Source organism: Lithobates pipiens, unplaced genomic scaffold (assembly GCF_037356315.1).
Source record: "Lithobates pipiens isolate NorthernLeopardFrog02 unplaced genomic scaffold, aLitPip1_a1.2 Scaffold_13, whole genome shotgun sequence".
Classification (NCBI taxonomy): domain Eukaryota; kingdom Metazoa; phylum Chordata; class Amphibia; order Anura; family Ranidae; genus Lithobates; species Lithobates pipiens.
In genome coordinates this window covers 344,041,395-344,057,200 of record NW_027507718.1, presented here as the reverse complement: position 1 = coordinate 344,057,200, position 15,806 = coordinate 344,041,395, and the positions used below count along the sequence as shown (strand labels likewise).

Genomic DNA, 15,806 nt, shown 5'->3' with positions numbered 1-15,806 from the left:
CCCGGCCAGACTGATGTCAAGGCCAACCTACGTAATTAACCCTCAGAACCCCTACTTTTCTGAAGCAAAAACTAAATTTAAATGCGTATGACATTTTGTCTAAAATGTCATCTGCTTCACATTAATTAACCCTTTCATGACTAAGCCTATTTTTGGCATTTGGCGTTTACAAGTTAAAATCCATATTTTTTGCTAGAAAATTACTTGGAACCCCCAAACATTATATATATATATTTTTTTTAGCAGAGACTCTAGAGAATAAAACGGCGATTGTTGCAATATTTTATGTCACACGGTATTTGCGCAGCGGTGTTTTAAACGCAACTTTTTGGGAAAAGGGACACTTTCATGAATTAAAAAAAAAAAAAACAGTAAAATTAGCCCAATTTTTTTGCATAATGTAAAAGATAATGTTACACTGAGTAAATAGATACCAAACATGTCGCACTTTATAATTGCACGCATTTGTGGATTGACGACAAAGTACGGTACCTAAAAATCTCAATAGGTGACATTTTCATTTTTTTATTTATTTTATTTATTTTAAAATGACTAAATTGTTTTAAAAAAAAATAAAAAATGTGATCACTTTTATTGCTGTCACAAGGAATGTAAACATCCCTTGTGACAGTAATACAGTGGTGTGAAAAAGTGTTTGCCCCCTTCCTCATTTCCTGTTCCTTTGCATGTTTGTCACACTTAAGTGTTTCGGAACATCAAACCAATTTAAACACTAGTCAAGGACAACACAAGTAAACACAAAACGCAATTTGTAAATGAAGGTGTTTATTATTAAAGGTGAAAAAAAATCCAAACCATCATGGCCCTGTGTGAAAAAGTGATTGCCCCTTAAACCTAATAACTGGTTGGGCCACCCTTAGCAGCAACAACTGCAACCAAGCGTTTGCGATAACGTGCAATGAGGCTTTTACAGCGTCCTGGAGGAATTTTGGCCCACTCATCTTTGCAGAATTGTCCTAATTCAGTTACATTAGAGGGTTTTCGAGCATGAATGGCCTTTTTAAGGTCATACCACAACATCTCAATAGGATTCAGGTCAGGACTTTGGCTAGGCCACTCCAAAGTCTTCATTTTGTTTTTCTTCAGCCATTCGGTAGTGGACTTGCTGGTGTGTTTAGGATCATTGTCCTGCTGCAGAACCCAAGTTCGTTTCAGCTTGAGTACACGAACAGATGGTCGGACATTCTCCTTCAGGATCTCTTGGTAGACAGCAGAATTCATAGTTCCTTTTATCACGGCAAGTCTTCCAGGTCCTGAAGCAGCAAAACAGCCCCAGACCATCACACTACCACCACCATATTTTACTGTTGGTATAATGTTCTTTTTCTGAAATGCAGTGTTCCTTCTACGCCAGATATACTTGGACACACACCTTCCAAAGAGTTCCACTTTTGTCTCATCGGTCCACAGAATGTTGTCCCAAAAGTCTTGGGGATCATCAAGATGTGTTGTGGAGAAATTGAGACGAGCTTTGATGTTCTTTTTGCTCAGCAGTGGTTTTCTCCTTGGAACTCTGCCATGCAGGCCATTTTTGCCCAGTCTTTTCCTGATGGTGGAGGCATGAATGCTGACCTTAACTGAGGCAAGTGAGGCCTGCAGTTCCTTGGACGTTGTTGTGGGGTCTTTTGTGACCTCTTGGATGAGTCGCCGCTGCGCTCTTGGGGTAATTTTGGGCGGCCGGCCACTCCTGGGAAGGTTCACCACTGTTCCATGTCTTCGCCATTTGTGGATAATGGCTCTCACTGTGGTTCGCTGGATTCCCAAAGCTTTGGAAATGGCTTTATAACCCTTTCCAGACTGATAGATCTCAATTACTTTCTTTCTCAATTGTTCCTGAATTTCTTTGGGTCTCGGCATGATGTGTAGCTTTTAAGGATCTTCTGGTGGACCTTACTGTGTCAAGCAGCTCCTATTTAAGTTATGCCTTGATTGTGAACAGGTGTGGCAATAATCAGGCCTGGGTGTGGCTAGAGAAATTGAACTCAGGTGTGGACAACCACAGTTATAGTATGTTTTAACAAGGGGGGCAATCACTTTTTCACACAGGGCCATGATGGTTTGGATTTTTTTTCACCTTTAATAATAAACACCTTCATTTACAAATTGCATTTTGTGTTTACTTGTGTTGTCCTTGACTATTGTTTAAATTGGTTTGATGTTCCGAAACACTTAAGTGTGACAAACATGCAAAGGAACAGGAAATGAGGAAGGGGGCAAACACTTTTTCACACCACTGTAGGTGGTGACAGGTACTCTTTATGGAGGGATAGGGGGTCTAAAAGACCCCCCACCCCTCCTTTACACTTCAATGTATTCAGATCACCGAAAACTGTGATTCTGAATGCCGTATATATTTTTAAAACCGGCTCCATTGGCAGCCGAGTAAACGGAAAGTGACGTCATAACGTCGCTTCCGTGTTTACTATGAGGAGACTGGAACGAAGCCGATTAGCTTTATCTGCAACAAGAGTACTTATAAATCCACACTAGGTTTTGAGTGCACTCAAACAAATAGGCGGAGAGGTATAGTACCCCTTTACACTGGCCAGCAGATAGAGCTTCAAGGTAGTTACAACTAAGGGGAGTCCATAGTTCTAAGTTTTGTTGCAGCTCATTGTCACGCATTGTGGCCATCAGTAAGGACTGCAGGTAGTATTAGAGCTATGGGGTCACTGGTTAAGTGTTCCTAGTGACTTTATTCCCTAGCAGTGGTAGCAAGTATTGGCCACAAGGCCCGCTCACCAGTCCCGGTAACACTAATTTAGTTGCCCCTCCGATCAGGTGTCAACTCGCTTAAGTTGCTTAGGGTGACAGCATCCCGGGAGTGGCTCCGTCTCTCCACAATTTGGTCCCAGAACTGCTTCCCCGCACTGTAGTAGATTCCAGTGGCACTTCATCCTCTCTCCACACTGGCCCCGATAACTCGCTGCAGACTTAGGAGATTCCCCAAATGGCCGTGGATTTCTCTGGCTGACAATCTTGGGCACAGTTGTTCTCTCCTCACTGTCTCTGCACTGTCATATCAGAGCCTTTTCTTTTCCTGGGCTCCTAGACTCTCTCTCTCTCTTTGTCTGAAAACACCTCAGCCTCCTCAGCTCTTCCTGAAACTCCCCTTTTTCCCAGCGTCCTCTCTGTCTGAGTTTTCTGGAAGTCAGCATCTCCCTATCTCCATCTTGTGGCCAAAAGGAGAAATTGCATGACAATAGTCTTTCATTGGTCCATGATAACATGCCTGTTACATATGTATCTGCACACCAGATCTAAAATTTCCCAACCACATAATTTAGGCATGCATGCAAGGGAAGCTTCTCATTTTGAGAGCATTCTTTATCAAAGTGAAACCATATCTGGTTTGGCAGCAGTAAGGATGATGCTGTTATGCGGCTTTCTGTATTTATTATATACTGAATTGATACAATTTGTTAGACAAACAAAATATACAGACGCACTTATCTCTTAAGACACTTACAATATGTCTATTGTCTGGAAAAAAGTTGAGATAAATGCTTCAATTGTGAACAAGCCAAAAATATTGGGAGGTTGGGAGATAGTAACTATCCGCAGTATTGCCTTGTCAAATCATCTGAAGATTAATTCATCTCGGTATTATGTTTGCAATCGAACACTGCACTATAACTAGCCAAGTAAAATGTATTTGTCATCTAGTAATTGTCAGTAAATTATAACTAATTGGCCATATGATTAATTTACCAATGGGCTTTATTAGACAGTGTGCCGTGACATACACTAGACTCCCATCTACATACCAGAAGATAGATGCAGATATAAATCAGCAAAAATAAGATTTTTATAACAGCTTATCTGTAAAATACTTTTCTTTTGATGTACATCATGGGACACAGAGCCATAGTAATTACTATGTAGGTTACAGTCCACCTCCAGGTGCTGGACACTGGCACACCCTAAACAGGAAGTTGCCTCCCTATATAAACCCTCCCACTACTAGGAGTATCTCAGTTTTGTAGCAAAGCAATACACGCATATACTAGAAAGAGGGGCGGGACCACTGTGTCCTGTGATGTACTTCAAAAGAAAAGGATTTTTACAAATAAGCTGTTATAAAAATCATATTTTCTTTAATCGTACATCACGGGACACAGAGCCATAGTAATTACTATGTAGGATGCCCCAGAGCAATGCCAACTGAGGGGAGGGAGACACAACCAAAGTAGGCCATCATGAGATCTGAGGATTTATACTGCTGCCTGCAGTACACTGCGCCCAAAGGCGACATCCTCATGTCTTTTTACATCCACCAGATACAATCTCATAAATGTATGGATTGAAAACCAAGTTGTGGCCTTGCAGAATTGAGCCATGGAGGCTTGGTAATGCACTGCCCACGAAGCACTAACAGCCCTAGAGTAGTGCGTTTTGATTTGAGAGGGTGGAATCTACCTCTTTAAACCATAAGCTTGAATGATTACTTGTCGAATCTATTTAGAATAGTAGATTTTGATGCTGCCTGTCCTCTTTTAGGACCTTCAGGCAACATGAACAAAACATCCGTTTTCCGAATCTGAGCAGTCGCCTTTAAGTAGACTTTGACTGCTCTTACCACATCAAGAGAATGTAGTGATTTTTCTTCCAAAGAACAGGGTTCTGGAAAAATGAAGGTAGAACAATATCCTGGTTTAGATAAAAACCTGACACTACCTTTGGTAAAAGGTTAGGATGAGGACGCAATACTACTTTATCCTTGTGAATAATAAAAAATATGGCTCTTTAAAAGAAAGAGCAGCCAGTTCTGATACCCTTCTTGCCGCAGATATGGTTACAAGAAAAAAATAGTTTCCTTGTCAAAAAAGTCCCAAGGGAATATTTCATATTGGGCCAAAAAAACATTGTTTTGTAATGCCGACAAAACTAAATTCAAGTCCCAAGGGTTCAGGGGTTTCCTAACCAGAGATTAAGCTGTGTTATCCCCTGAATAAAGTTACAAACCAAAGAATGCAAAGAAAGTGGTCATTGAAATAATACCAATAAGGCTGAGACCTGTCCTTAGAAAACACTCAAGGACAGATTTATTTCTCACCCCATCTGCAGAAAGTCAAGGACTCTACCTTTGACCTTTTTTCTGGGGTGCAGCTCCTGGTTTTACACCATGAGACATATGTTTCCCACACTCCATAATATATAATAATGGAGAACCTCTCACTTGCATTAACCAAGGAAGAAAACTATTCAACCTGACAGCCCACGCTTCTACAGAGTGTGAGTCCCAATAGCCAAACCGTTAAATTTAGCGTTTGTAAAGTAGGATGGAACTCCAGACCTTGTGAGAGAAGGTCTGACCATGATGGTAGGGTCCATGTGTCCCCTACTGCCATCTTTATGATCTCTACATACCAAGATTTCCTGGGCCCTGCTGGGGGTCACAAGAATCAATGACTTCCCTTCATGCTTGATCCTGCGAAGAAGTTGTGGATGCAGGCAGAATAGGATGGAATGCATAAATCAGTGAGAACTGATTCCACAGGAAAAGTAAGGCATCTGTTCTGCATGCTAGCGGATCCTTTGTTCTAGACACAAAGTTGTTGATTTCTTTGTTGAACCTGGACGCAAACAGATCTATGTCTGGGATACCCCATCTTTGACATATTGACAGGAACATATCGCGGTGAAGGAACCATTCTCCCGGGAACAACTGCTGGTGACCCAAGTAGTCCGTCTGCCAATTTTCTATTCCTAGAATGAAGATTGCAGATATGCAAAGTACATTGTTTTCTGCCCAAGATAGGATATGATTCATCCTTCTTTGGGCCGCAGAACTTATTGTGCCCCCTTGGTGATTAATATAGGCTATTGCTATGGCATTGACAGATCCTGGCAGGACAATACCGTAAACTGAACGTTCAGGCCCTCAGGACCAAGTGTTCTGCCTGAATTTATAAAATGTCAATGGGCAAGGCCATTTCTGATCTCGGCCACTTCTCTTGGACAGTTGCCTCTTTCATGACTATTCCCCAACCTAAACAAAAAAGGTTGGCATATGTTGTTACTATTTCCCAGGTAACTGAAGGAAGAATTTTCCCCTTAATTATTATTAGATTTTTGGATATTAATCATAAACTGAGGCTCTGGCGCACCCAGCCTACAGCACCAGGTATTTCCAGGTGGTCTTTCATCTGGGTATTAACCAGGCCCGACCCTGCTTAGCCTCCAAGATCAGACGAGATCGGGTGCTATCAGGGTGATGTGGTCATAGGCTTTGGAGTCAGACACATTGGGAATGTAGAGCTTGAATCCTTTGTTTCAAGCCGATAAGATACTGTTTTGCAGCAGTCTTGATGAAACTGAGCATAAGAAATGGCCTTGAATGAAGCCACCATCTTTCCCAACAACCTCATGCAAAGTTGAATAGGAGAAATTCATCTTGCTTCGACCACCTAAATCAGTTCCTTTATGACGCTGATCTTTGTCTGGGGTACGAATACCCTTTTCTGGATGTAACTACAATCAGAACCGAGTATTTTAGCCTTCATCATGGTTTTTAAAGATGATTTTTCCTAGGTTGAGAATCCAACATAGATATTCCAGGTAGTCGAATGTGCTGACCATACTTTGGTCTAAGCGGGCTACCGACTGGTCTATCAAGAACAGATAGACTAGGTAAGCCATAATCATTATACCTTGGGCCCTCAATCTGGCTAGAAGAGGAGCCAGAACCTTTGTGCTCGAGGTGCAGTAGCTAGATCGGAAAGCAGAGCTACACACTGAAAATTAAAATCTCCAAAAAGGCATATGGGAATATGCATCTTTGACATCGATTGATGCCAGAAGTTCTCCTCCTTGTAGGATGGAGATAACTGATTGGATTGACTTCATGCAAAAAAAGAGTGGTTATATTCAGGAATTGAATTTAGATTTTTGAGATCCAGAATGTCCATTTGGAATTAACCAAACCCCAAAGTCTGCTCTTACATGTGGGCCACCATGAACACCTTTTGCCAAAAGATGGTCCAATGCTTGAGAGAAAGACTTATTTTTCTCTGGATCCTTAGGAATATTTGAGCTTAGAAAACGAGGAGACGGAAACTCTTGGAACTCCAGTTTGTCCTTGGAGCTATTGAGGAAATCCCCCATTCATCTTGACACTCCTTCTGCCAGATCCCTGAGAACTGCAGAAGAATTCTCCCTATTGTGCAAGTGAGAGCACCTCCTCATAAGGAGGCTTCAGTATCTTGTAGGCTTCTCACTGTTTAAACCCAAGTCCTCTTTTGTCCCGGGGTTAACCCTCATTACTTTTTGAACCTGACGGCGGAAGCTGTCGTGACTGCCTGGAGGCTGATACCCCTGGCACAGAAGAAGGAGCTTTGAAACGAAAATACATTTACTCCTTCACTTAAATGGCAAGAGGGGTACTTTTTCACTAGAAATTCTTTGGATATATTATCCAAAATATCCCCAGATAGCTGTTTCACCGCAAAAAGGAAGACTAACCAGGAGCTTCTTGCATGGCGCTTAGCGAAGGGCGCAATGCCTAAAGGGTAGAATCTGTCATAGCAACTATTGCAAACTTAAAGCTGCCTCCTGGGCCTTCTGAGCAGGATAACCTTGAACACCTGTGTAAACTGGTCTCTCAACGATTAATTAATTACTGTCAGTGCAGGCTTAGACACTGAATCTGCCAGAAAAAACGTTTTTTTTTTTTTTAATAGGTATTCCAACCTTTTATTCATTGGATCCCTAAGGCCGCGTACACACACGGGCGGATTGTCTGCCCAACTTAGTCCGCTGAACCGTGTTTCAGCGGACAATCCGCTCGTGTGTGGGCTTCAGTGGACTTTTTCAGCGGACAGTCTGGCGGACTAAGTCTTTCGTAATTTCCGTAATTTTGTCCGTCCAAACTTGGTTTTGTCCGTCCAAACTTGGTTTCAGCGGACAGTCCGCTCGTGTGTAGGCAAGTTGGACGGACTAAGTATGGCACATGCTCAGAAAGGATTTACACGGCCGAAGGTTGCATTGCAGTGTATTGGACGTCGTTTTTCTAGTCCCGTCGTACGTGCTGTACACGTCATCGCGCAAGCTTTCAGCGGACTGTCTGTTCATCGTGTGTGGTCAAGTCCGTTCATTCAAATGTTGGACGGACTGTCTGTCGGATTGTCTGACGAACTTAGTTGGGCAGACAATCCGCCCGTGTGTACGCGGCCTAAGTATTTGAGTATTGTCTGCCAGACAAGTCAAACTTATTCACAAAAGATATAGTAGCGTCAATTCCCGAAATACCCTACTTAGTGAATTTCCTCCACCATGTGAAAACTTTTTAGAAAGGAAAATAATGTTCTTCTGGGTGATTCTCCAGATACAAAAAAACTTTTCCAACAAAGAATGGGCATGAAAAAGCATGCACAGTTTGACAAGGCTTTAGCGAACCCAAACACTCAGTTAAGGGTACATAAATGTGGAGCGGATCATTCAGCAAGAAATAGTACCATCAATCTTACAGATTGTGAAAGCTGACTCTCCCGCATTTTACAGCCTCACCACGGTCCCCTGAGGGAATTTATCTTCTCTTGCCCCTAGTTCCTTGGTTTGAGGGTCCTAGGAAAATGGAAGAGAACTTGTCGCATCTTAACCACACTGGGAAGCAATTAAAGTCACTAAACCTTTTTTTTTTTTTTTACTGCTATTAATGCTCAGTCTGATGTAATAGTAAATGTCTCAAAAGGAATGTTTGTGTCACCAAACCTCTTTCATGCCCCTCTACTCTCTTGTGTCACTCTGTCAGCTTGCAGCAGTAACAATGGTGCTTTAAAAAATACATTCCCGCGCTGGATGTTGGATAATGCCAATGCCACGCTAAGCTCCATCAACTTTGGCCACCCTCCTCTTTTTAAAAAAAAGAGCTTTCCCGTGTGAGTGCAGGCCTCTGATCCTGCAGGATCATCATGTGAGGGGGAAAACATGGCGAGGAGAGAGCCTGGAAGCTGCAGAGTAGAGCAGCGCACTGATTTTTTTTTGTTTTTCCTCTGACGCACTTCCTCGTGAAGAGGGGAGAATACAGCACAGGTGGGGGTGTCTGGTGAAGAGAATCCCCCCCCCCCAGATTTACCAGAGGTCTGCTGCTGGCTGGAGAGAAAAAGAAGCCTGCTGCTCCAGACACAGCGTGATCTCTTGAGGAAGCATGAGAAGGTATGTGCCCCATACAGCCCCCCAGTGGTGACACTTAGGCATGACAATATTTACTAATGAAAGGAGACATTTCATAAGAAAATTCAAAAATTTCTTAGAAAACTCCACTTACCTTTGCCACTGCAGGGTTTTCTGTGGTAAAAACCAACAGACCTAATCTTCACCCTTCACGGCGGATTCCATTAACAAAACTTCAGGAGCCAGGGACCCCGGGGAAACCCACAATCCTGGATCTGTGATAGCACCTCCGCCAGTAAAACTTTATGGCCTTAATACCATAAGTACTGGGGTCCAGCTCTCTAAAAAGACAAGCGTTTACAGGCAAAACCTCGTTTCTTCAGACACAAGGCCTGGGTACCATTCAATTTGGCCTAAAAGACACTTTGAATGGATCCAGCTGCCTAGCTAGCCCCAGCAAGGATTTCTCCAGTGGAGCTCAGCACAGTACATCTTCACTTGTGACCAACACCTTAGACACTGGCGAAAAAACTGAGATACTCTCAGTAGTGGGAGGGGTTATATAGGGAGGCAACTTCCTGTTTAGGGTGTGCCAGTGTCCAGCACCTGAAGGTGAACTATAACCCACATAGTAATTAGTATGGCTTTGTGTCCCATGATGTACAATTAAAGAAACTTGTCTAACCAGAATTGCCCAACATTTGCCTACATCTATATGTGGCATGTCACTTCCTGTAGGTTCCCCACGTTTTATCATGGTCCTTCTGCCCTGCGCAAGAAAGGCTGATGTATCCACCCGAAGGTTAGCATACATGAGTATCAGGATCAAGCAAAATATGCAACATCTTTTCAGAGATCTTTGAGATGCATTTGGATATCTTTACCAAGGGCAAAACACTTTAGAATCGCACCTCTAGGGTGTGCTGGCTAGGGATTCAAAAATACATAAACAGCAACCATTTCAGACAAAGTGTCATTTGGCCACTGTGCTGCCACAGCAGCCTGTTTATTTTTGTGACCATAGTATGTACCCCTGCTCCCCCTTCTGTTTGGTGATAATTGAGCAATGACTTCTTATGCCGCGTACACACGATTGAATTGTCCAGCGGACTTGGTCCGGCAAACAATCCACCGGACTTTATAACGAACAGACTTGGCCACACACGGACACTCTGAAAGTCCGGTGATTTCTAATGCGATGACGTACAGCACGTACGAAGGGACTAGAAAATGGAAGTTCAATAGCCAGTAGCCAATAGCTTCCTTCTCGTACTTGCTTCAGAGCATGCGTCATTCTTAGTCCGCCGGACTAGCACACTGACAAATGGATTGTCTGCTGAAAGCCAAGTCCGGCGGACAAATTTTGAGTCAAAACTACTTTCTAAGTCCGCCAGACTTTTACGATGAAAAAGTCCGCTGGAACCCACACACGATCGAATTGTCCGGCGTACTGTGGTCTAGCGGACTAAGTCTGCTGGACAATTCGATCGTGTGTACGCGGCATTACACATCAAAAGACTGGAAATACATGCTTTGTATTGCAAAGGAGGGGAGTCAAAGGGAATCTTACCTACAGTGGAACCTCGGATTGCGGGTAACGTGGATAACGAGCGTTTCGCAATACAAGCTATTATTTTAAAAAAATCCTGACTAAGTTTGCGAGTGTTGTCTCGCAAAAAGAGCAGGATTCAAGCCTCTGCGGTGTGCAGTACGACATTTGGCCAGAGGTGCAGGGGTGCCAGTGACACTCAGAGCTGCTCGGAAATACTCGCCGCCTTTCCGACGGTTTCTGAGTGCACCTGAGTGGTCTCCGAGTATTTCTGAGTATCTCCGGCGCCCCCCCCCCCACCTCTGGCCACATGCAGTATTGCATGCAATAGAAGTCAATGTGGAACAAATTATCTTTGTTTCTATTGACTTCTATGGGGAAACTCGCTTTGATATGCGAGTGCTTTGGGTTACAAGCATTCTCCTGGAATGAATTATTCTTGTAATCCAAGGTTCCACTGTATTTGCCTTTTCCATCCATTTTCACTCCTCTGGCAACCAGCGCTGCCATCTTCTCTCTAATGCTCCAAGCTGTGCCTGGGTCCTCAGAGTCTTTAACTACAATGTAGGACTGATGGTTCTGCATTGTACTTGATGATGTCTGCGACCAATAGAGGGGCTCAGAAAAGCAGCTCTGGGGAACTAGTCATGCACCTGAGAGGAATTCTGTGGGAGCAAATTATAAGATAAGTAAAACTGCTTTTAATGTTAATGTGTCTGGTCATGTTGATGTGTCTGTTCTAACTCATCAGAAAGAAATCTTTCTAAAGTTTGGAAAGCTGTACTTGTACTGGAGTTTTCCTGTGAACTGTCGTTTACTGGTATTGGTGATTTGATATACCTTCATTAGTGCGTGTTTTGCAAAAGACAGATCATTTCATCTAAAGGTATATGTGGCTATGCTCTTTTGAAGTGATTTGGTTAAGATAGTGTATTTACCAAATGTTTTAATTGTAAGTATTCAGACACACTTTTCTTTTCTGTCTTTTCTGCCGTTGGACTTTTATATTAACTTATATATCGCATGCTTCCATTTAGCGACTTTATAAATACATAAGGACTGAATATATATACTATGGCACTTTAAGTAGCACGCAGCACTTTTTCACAGAAGATATTGTTGTTATTATGGCACTTTTCTTAGCACCAAGCACTTTGCAATGAATGTTTTGCACTAATGTACATTTGCACCTTTAATATCGCAACAAGTATATTATAACTTTTATATGTGAAGTAGGGCCTTCATAATATCCCTACGCATATTGCCAGCGATTTATACATGTAAAATATTTGTTGTGTTTTTTTCACACAATATTGGTTTCTTCATATTTTATTTTATTTTTTATTTTTATTTTTATTTCTATTATGATTTTATGAGAGATATTGTCACGTAGACATTTTTTAGTTACACTTTCTAATTTTCTACACATTCACACAGATCCTTGTAAAAACAAAAAGTAATGAATAGCAGGTGCGCCTGCTGCAAGTATAATTAATAGTAGGTGTGCGCCGTTACTACCACCTCTGGCATTTGGGTGAATTTATATGGTAGTGGCAGCCCCTTTTTCTTACCACTAGGGTCTCATTTAGGTTTTTTGTTTTTTTGGTTTTTTGGTTGTTCACCTTTTTGGTGTAGTTCTATTAATAATTTAGGGTCCTTAGCGCACCTTTACTCCCTCTCTTTTTTTATTCAGACACACTGATCTTCCATCTATTTGTTTCCTTTAAATCCTGTATTGTTCTTATCTTCCCATGTTCAGTGATATCCTTTATTTGAGCATTTCCCATTCTACCGCCAAAAAGTGTCTCCTTCGCCACACCAATGTTGCTTGTGTTGGTTATGATGATCTGTCAGTTTTTGTTTTCGTTCAGCCTGCTGGGTTGAACAAAAAAAAAAAGCTGACTGTGTGTACCCAGCTTTACACAATTGGACATGCGAACACATGTTCACATCTTTGAAAGTTTGCGTTGAACGTTCGTATGTAAGGCACATACTGTACAATATAACCATATCTTAGCCTTCCAAACTCTTTTGTAGGCTTTTAGCTGCCATAGTTGTTTGCACCTTGCAGTGGGTAAGTGTGTCTGTACGATTAATGGGGGTAGAAAGTTAGTCCATCATGTCTTTCACGCCTTTACAGAAATTAACTGAATGACAGGTTGAAGGGAAGGTTGTTGGCTCTCTGCTGTTTCAGCTTCACTGAACCAAATCCAAATGTTTGGCTTGTACATGAGTGTGATATTATTGCAGGAAATTAGAAACATGGGAAAACATTCAAAAACATCAGTGGTAAAACTTAAACAAATACACACTATATACTTTTGTTATATATAATCTGTATTTATAAAAGGGTTTTAATAGCACTGAGCCTCAAATATGGCTTTGAGTCCAAAATCTCGGACATGTTTTTATCACTGGATATGTGTTGAATGTTTGCCAATGATTAATCTGGAAATTGGACCGTTGACTCTTTTTTTAATTCCACAAATGGCTTAGCACTGCATTTCATATTATACAAAATAGCAATATAAAAAGTGTAAAGGCAGTCAATGCATACTTTTCTCAGCCATTGTTTGCTTTAGAATCCTGTAAATGTTATTATTGTGGAAACAGCTCTTCAAGAAATGAGAACCTAATGGTCTGTCTGTCCTAAAGAAAGCAGTAAACTACTAGCCAAAAATAATAGTTTGATGGGAGAAATTAACATTCACTCAAAATTGTCAATCAGCAACACCTCTCTCAATATCTGGTGTTGATGCACCTGCAACTCAGTTAATTAGTCTAAATGTTGGCCAACACGAGAGTAACCGACTGTGGCACAATTCGTAAAACGCTAACAATGTTTTTTTGTACCGAATAGCAACCATTGACCAACAAAAATGTAAGAGACAATGAAACTAGACCAATTAAAGAGAATTAATTTTCATCATACTTCATCATACTGTATGTATGTCTTATGAAGTAGTCCAACTGAAACCACATGTTTAATCCAGCCAAAACAATACAGAGAAAATGTGATTTTGCAAAACAAATTCTCTGACAGTTACAAACTATGGAGGTTATTTACTAAAGGAAAATCCACTTTGCACTGCAAGTGCACTTGGAAGTAAAGTCGCTGTAGATCTGAGGGGGACATGCAAGGAAAATAAAAAACAGCATTTTAGCTTGTACATGATTGGATGATAAAATCAGCAGAGCTTCCACTCCTTTCAGATCTACCTCTTATATTTAGAGCGACTGCACTTCCAAGTGCACTTGCAGTGCAAAGTGGATTTTCCTTTAGTAAATATCCCCCTATGTGCCGCCACAGTTTTGAATAAGCATTAGAGGTGAGTGAACTCATGCTCCAGGTTTGGGATCTGAGCAAGAATGTTATTATTTGTGGATAGCAGATATCTTGAAATTTAAAAAAGCATGTCCATGACCTGAACAATAATAGCTTGGTTCACCAGGCAAAGAAGCTTGAATCCCCAAAGCAAAAAGGTGAAGACATTTTAAACCCATTACCATTGCAACAAATCTTAACACACCAACCATATATTTATGGGCACTTGATCCTTCTGCATTTCGAGTAATAGGTGATGGTGGGGAAGAATGGGAGCACTGTGAACAACCAACCTGCTACCCTGATCCTGTTACAATGTTTCCGAATAGAGAATTAAATAAAAAACTTTTCCAAAGAGAGAAACAGGAGCCTGGGAATCTTCCAGAATCCCACATTTCACAACTATGCACAATCAATGAGCTGTATTCATAGTGACATTGAAATGTGAAGTAGGTATCTTTTTTAGCTACTTCTTCAGAGTGGATTTCCTCTGCAGCTCTGACAGCTGACATCATTGGATGCTGAGGAATCAAGTTACATAGTTACATAGTTAGTAAGGTTGAATAAAGACACCAGTCCATCCAGTTCAACCTGAGTGAATGTCTACAATTGTCCCTATCCCTGTACGTTGCACACCCACATCGGTCGCTACCCTTAAGGAGCCCACAACCATGGTCCCCATACATATACTAGGGCCAATTTTAGACAGAAGCCAATTAACCTACCTGCATGTCTTTGGAGTGTGGGAGGAAACTGGAGTACCCAGAGGAAACCCACTCAGGCACAGGGAGAACATGCAAACTCCAGGCAGGTAGTGTCATGGTTGGGATACAAACCAGCAACCCTTTTTACTGCTAGGTGAGAGTGCTAACCACTACATCACTGTGCCGCCCCAAGTAGTAGAAGACTTCCTCTGCTGGCTTCTGCTTACAATTGACAACTACGATCAGATAAATTGTGAAATCCTGTGCAGCTCCTATGCAGGTTTGTGTAGGGTTGGATAGCCCAGTGTAACTGCTGAAGGAAGAAGAGGAGATCTTTCTTCCACTCAATGTTCATCATTCCCAAAGCTCCAACTACACTAGCAGGCCCCACCAATGGCCAGAACTTATGTTGCCAAAATATATTCTAACTAATATATATTCTAACTAACTAAAGACTCTGGTCCGGCCGGACACTCTTGGAGTATGCTGTCCAGTTCTGGGCACCAGTCCTCAGGAAGGATGTACTGGAAATGGAGGGCGAGTACAAAGAAGGGCAACTAAGCTAATAAACGGTCTGGAGGATATTAGTTATGAGGAAAGGTTGTGAGCACTGAACTTATTCTCTCTGGAGAAGAGACGCTTGAGAGGGGACATGATTTCAATTTATAAATACCGTACTGGTGACCCCACAATAGGGATAAAACTTTTTCGCAGAAGGGAGTTTAACAAGACACGTGGCCACTCATTAAAATTAGAAGAAAAGAGGTTTAACCTTAAACTACGTAGAGGGTTCTTTACTGTAAGAGCAGCAAAGATGTGGAATTCCCTTCCACAGGTGGTGGTCTCAGCGGGAAGTATCGACAGTTTCAAAAAACAATTAGATAAGCACTTGAATGACCGCAACATATAGGGATATACAATGTAATACTGACATATAATCACACACATAGGTTGGACTTGATGGACTTGTGTCTTTTTTTAACCTCACCTATTTTGTAACTATGTATATATTGTTAAAACACCATCTATTGGACTTATTGCATACTGCAAAATATATTTTCAACACAAAAACTGTTGTAATACTAACGAAGCA

At 41.7% G+C, this 15,806-nt stretch overlaps 1 pseudogene; it reads right to left on the bottom strand.

Annotated features, from left to right (window-relative positions):
* Positions 1 to 6,133: 6,133 nt before the first annotated feature.
* Positions 6,134 to 6,252, bottom strand: LOC143979498 (5S ribosomal RNA; annotated as a pseudogene).
* Positions 6,253 to 15,806: the final 9,554 nt, after the last annotated feature.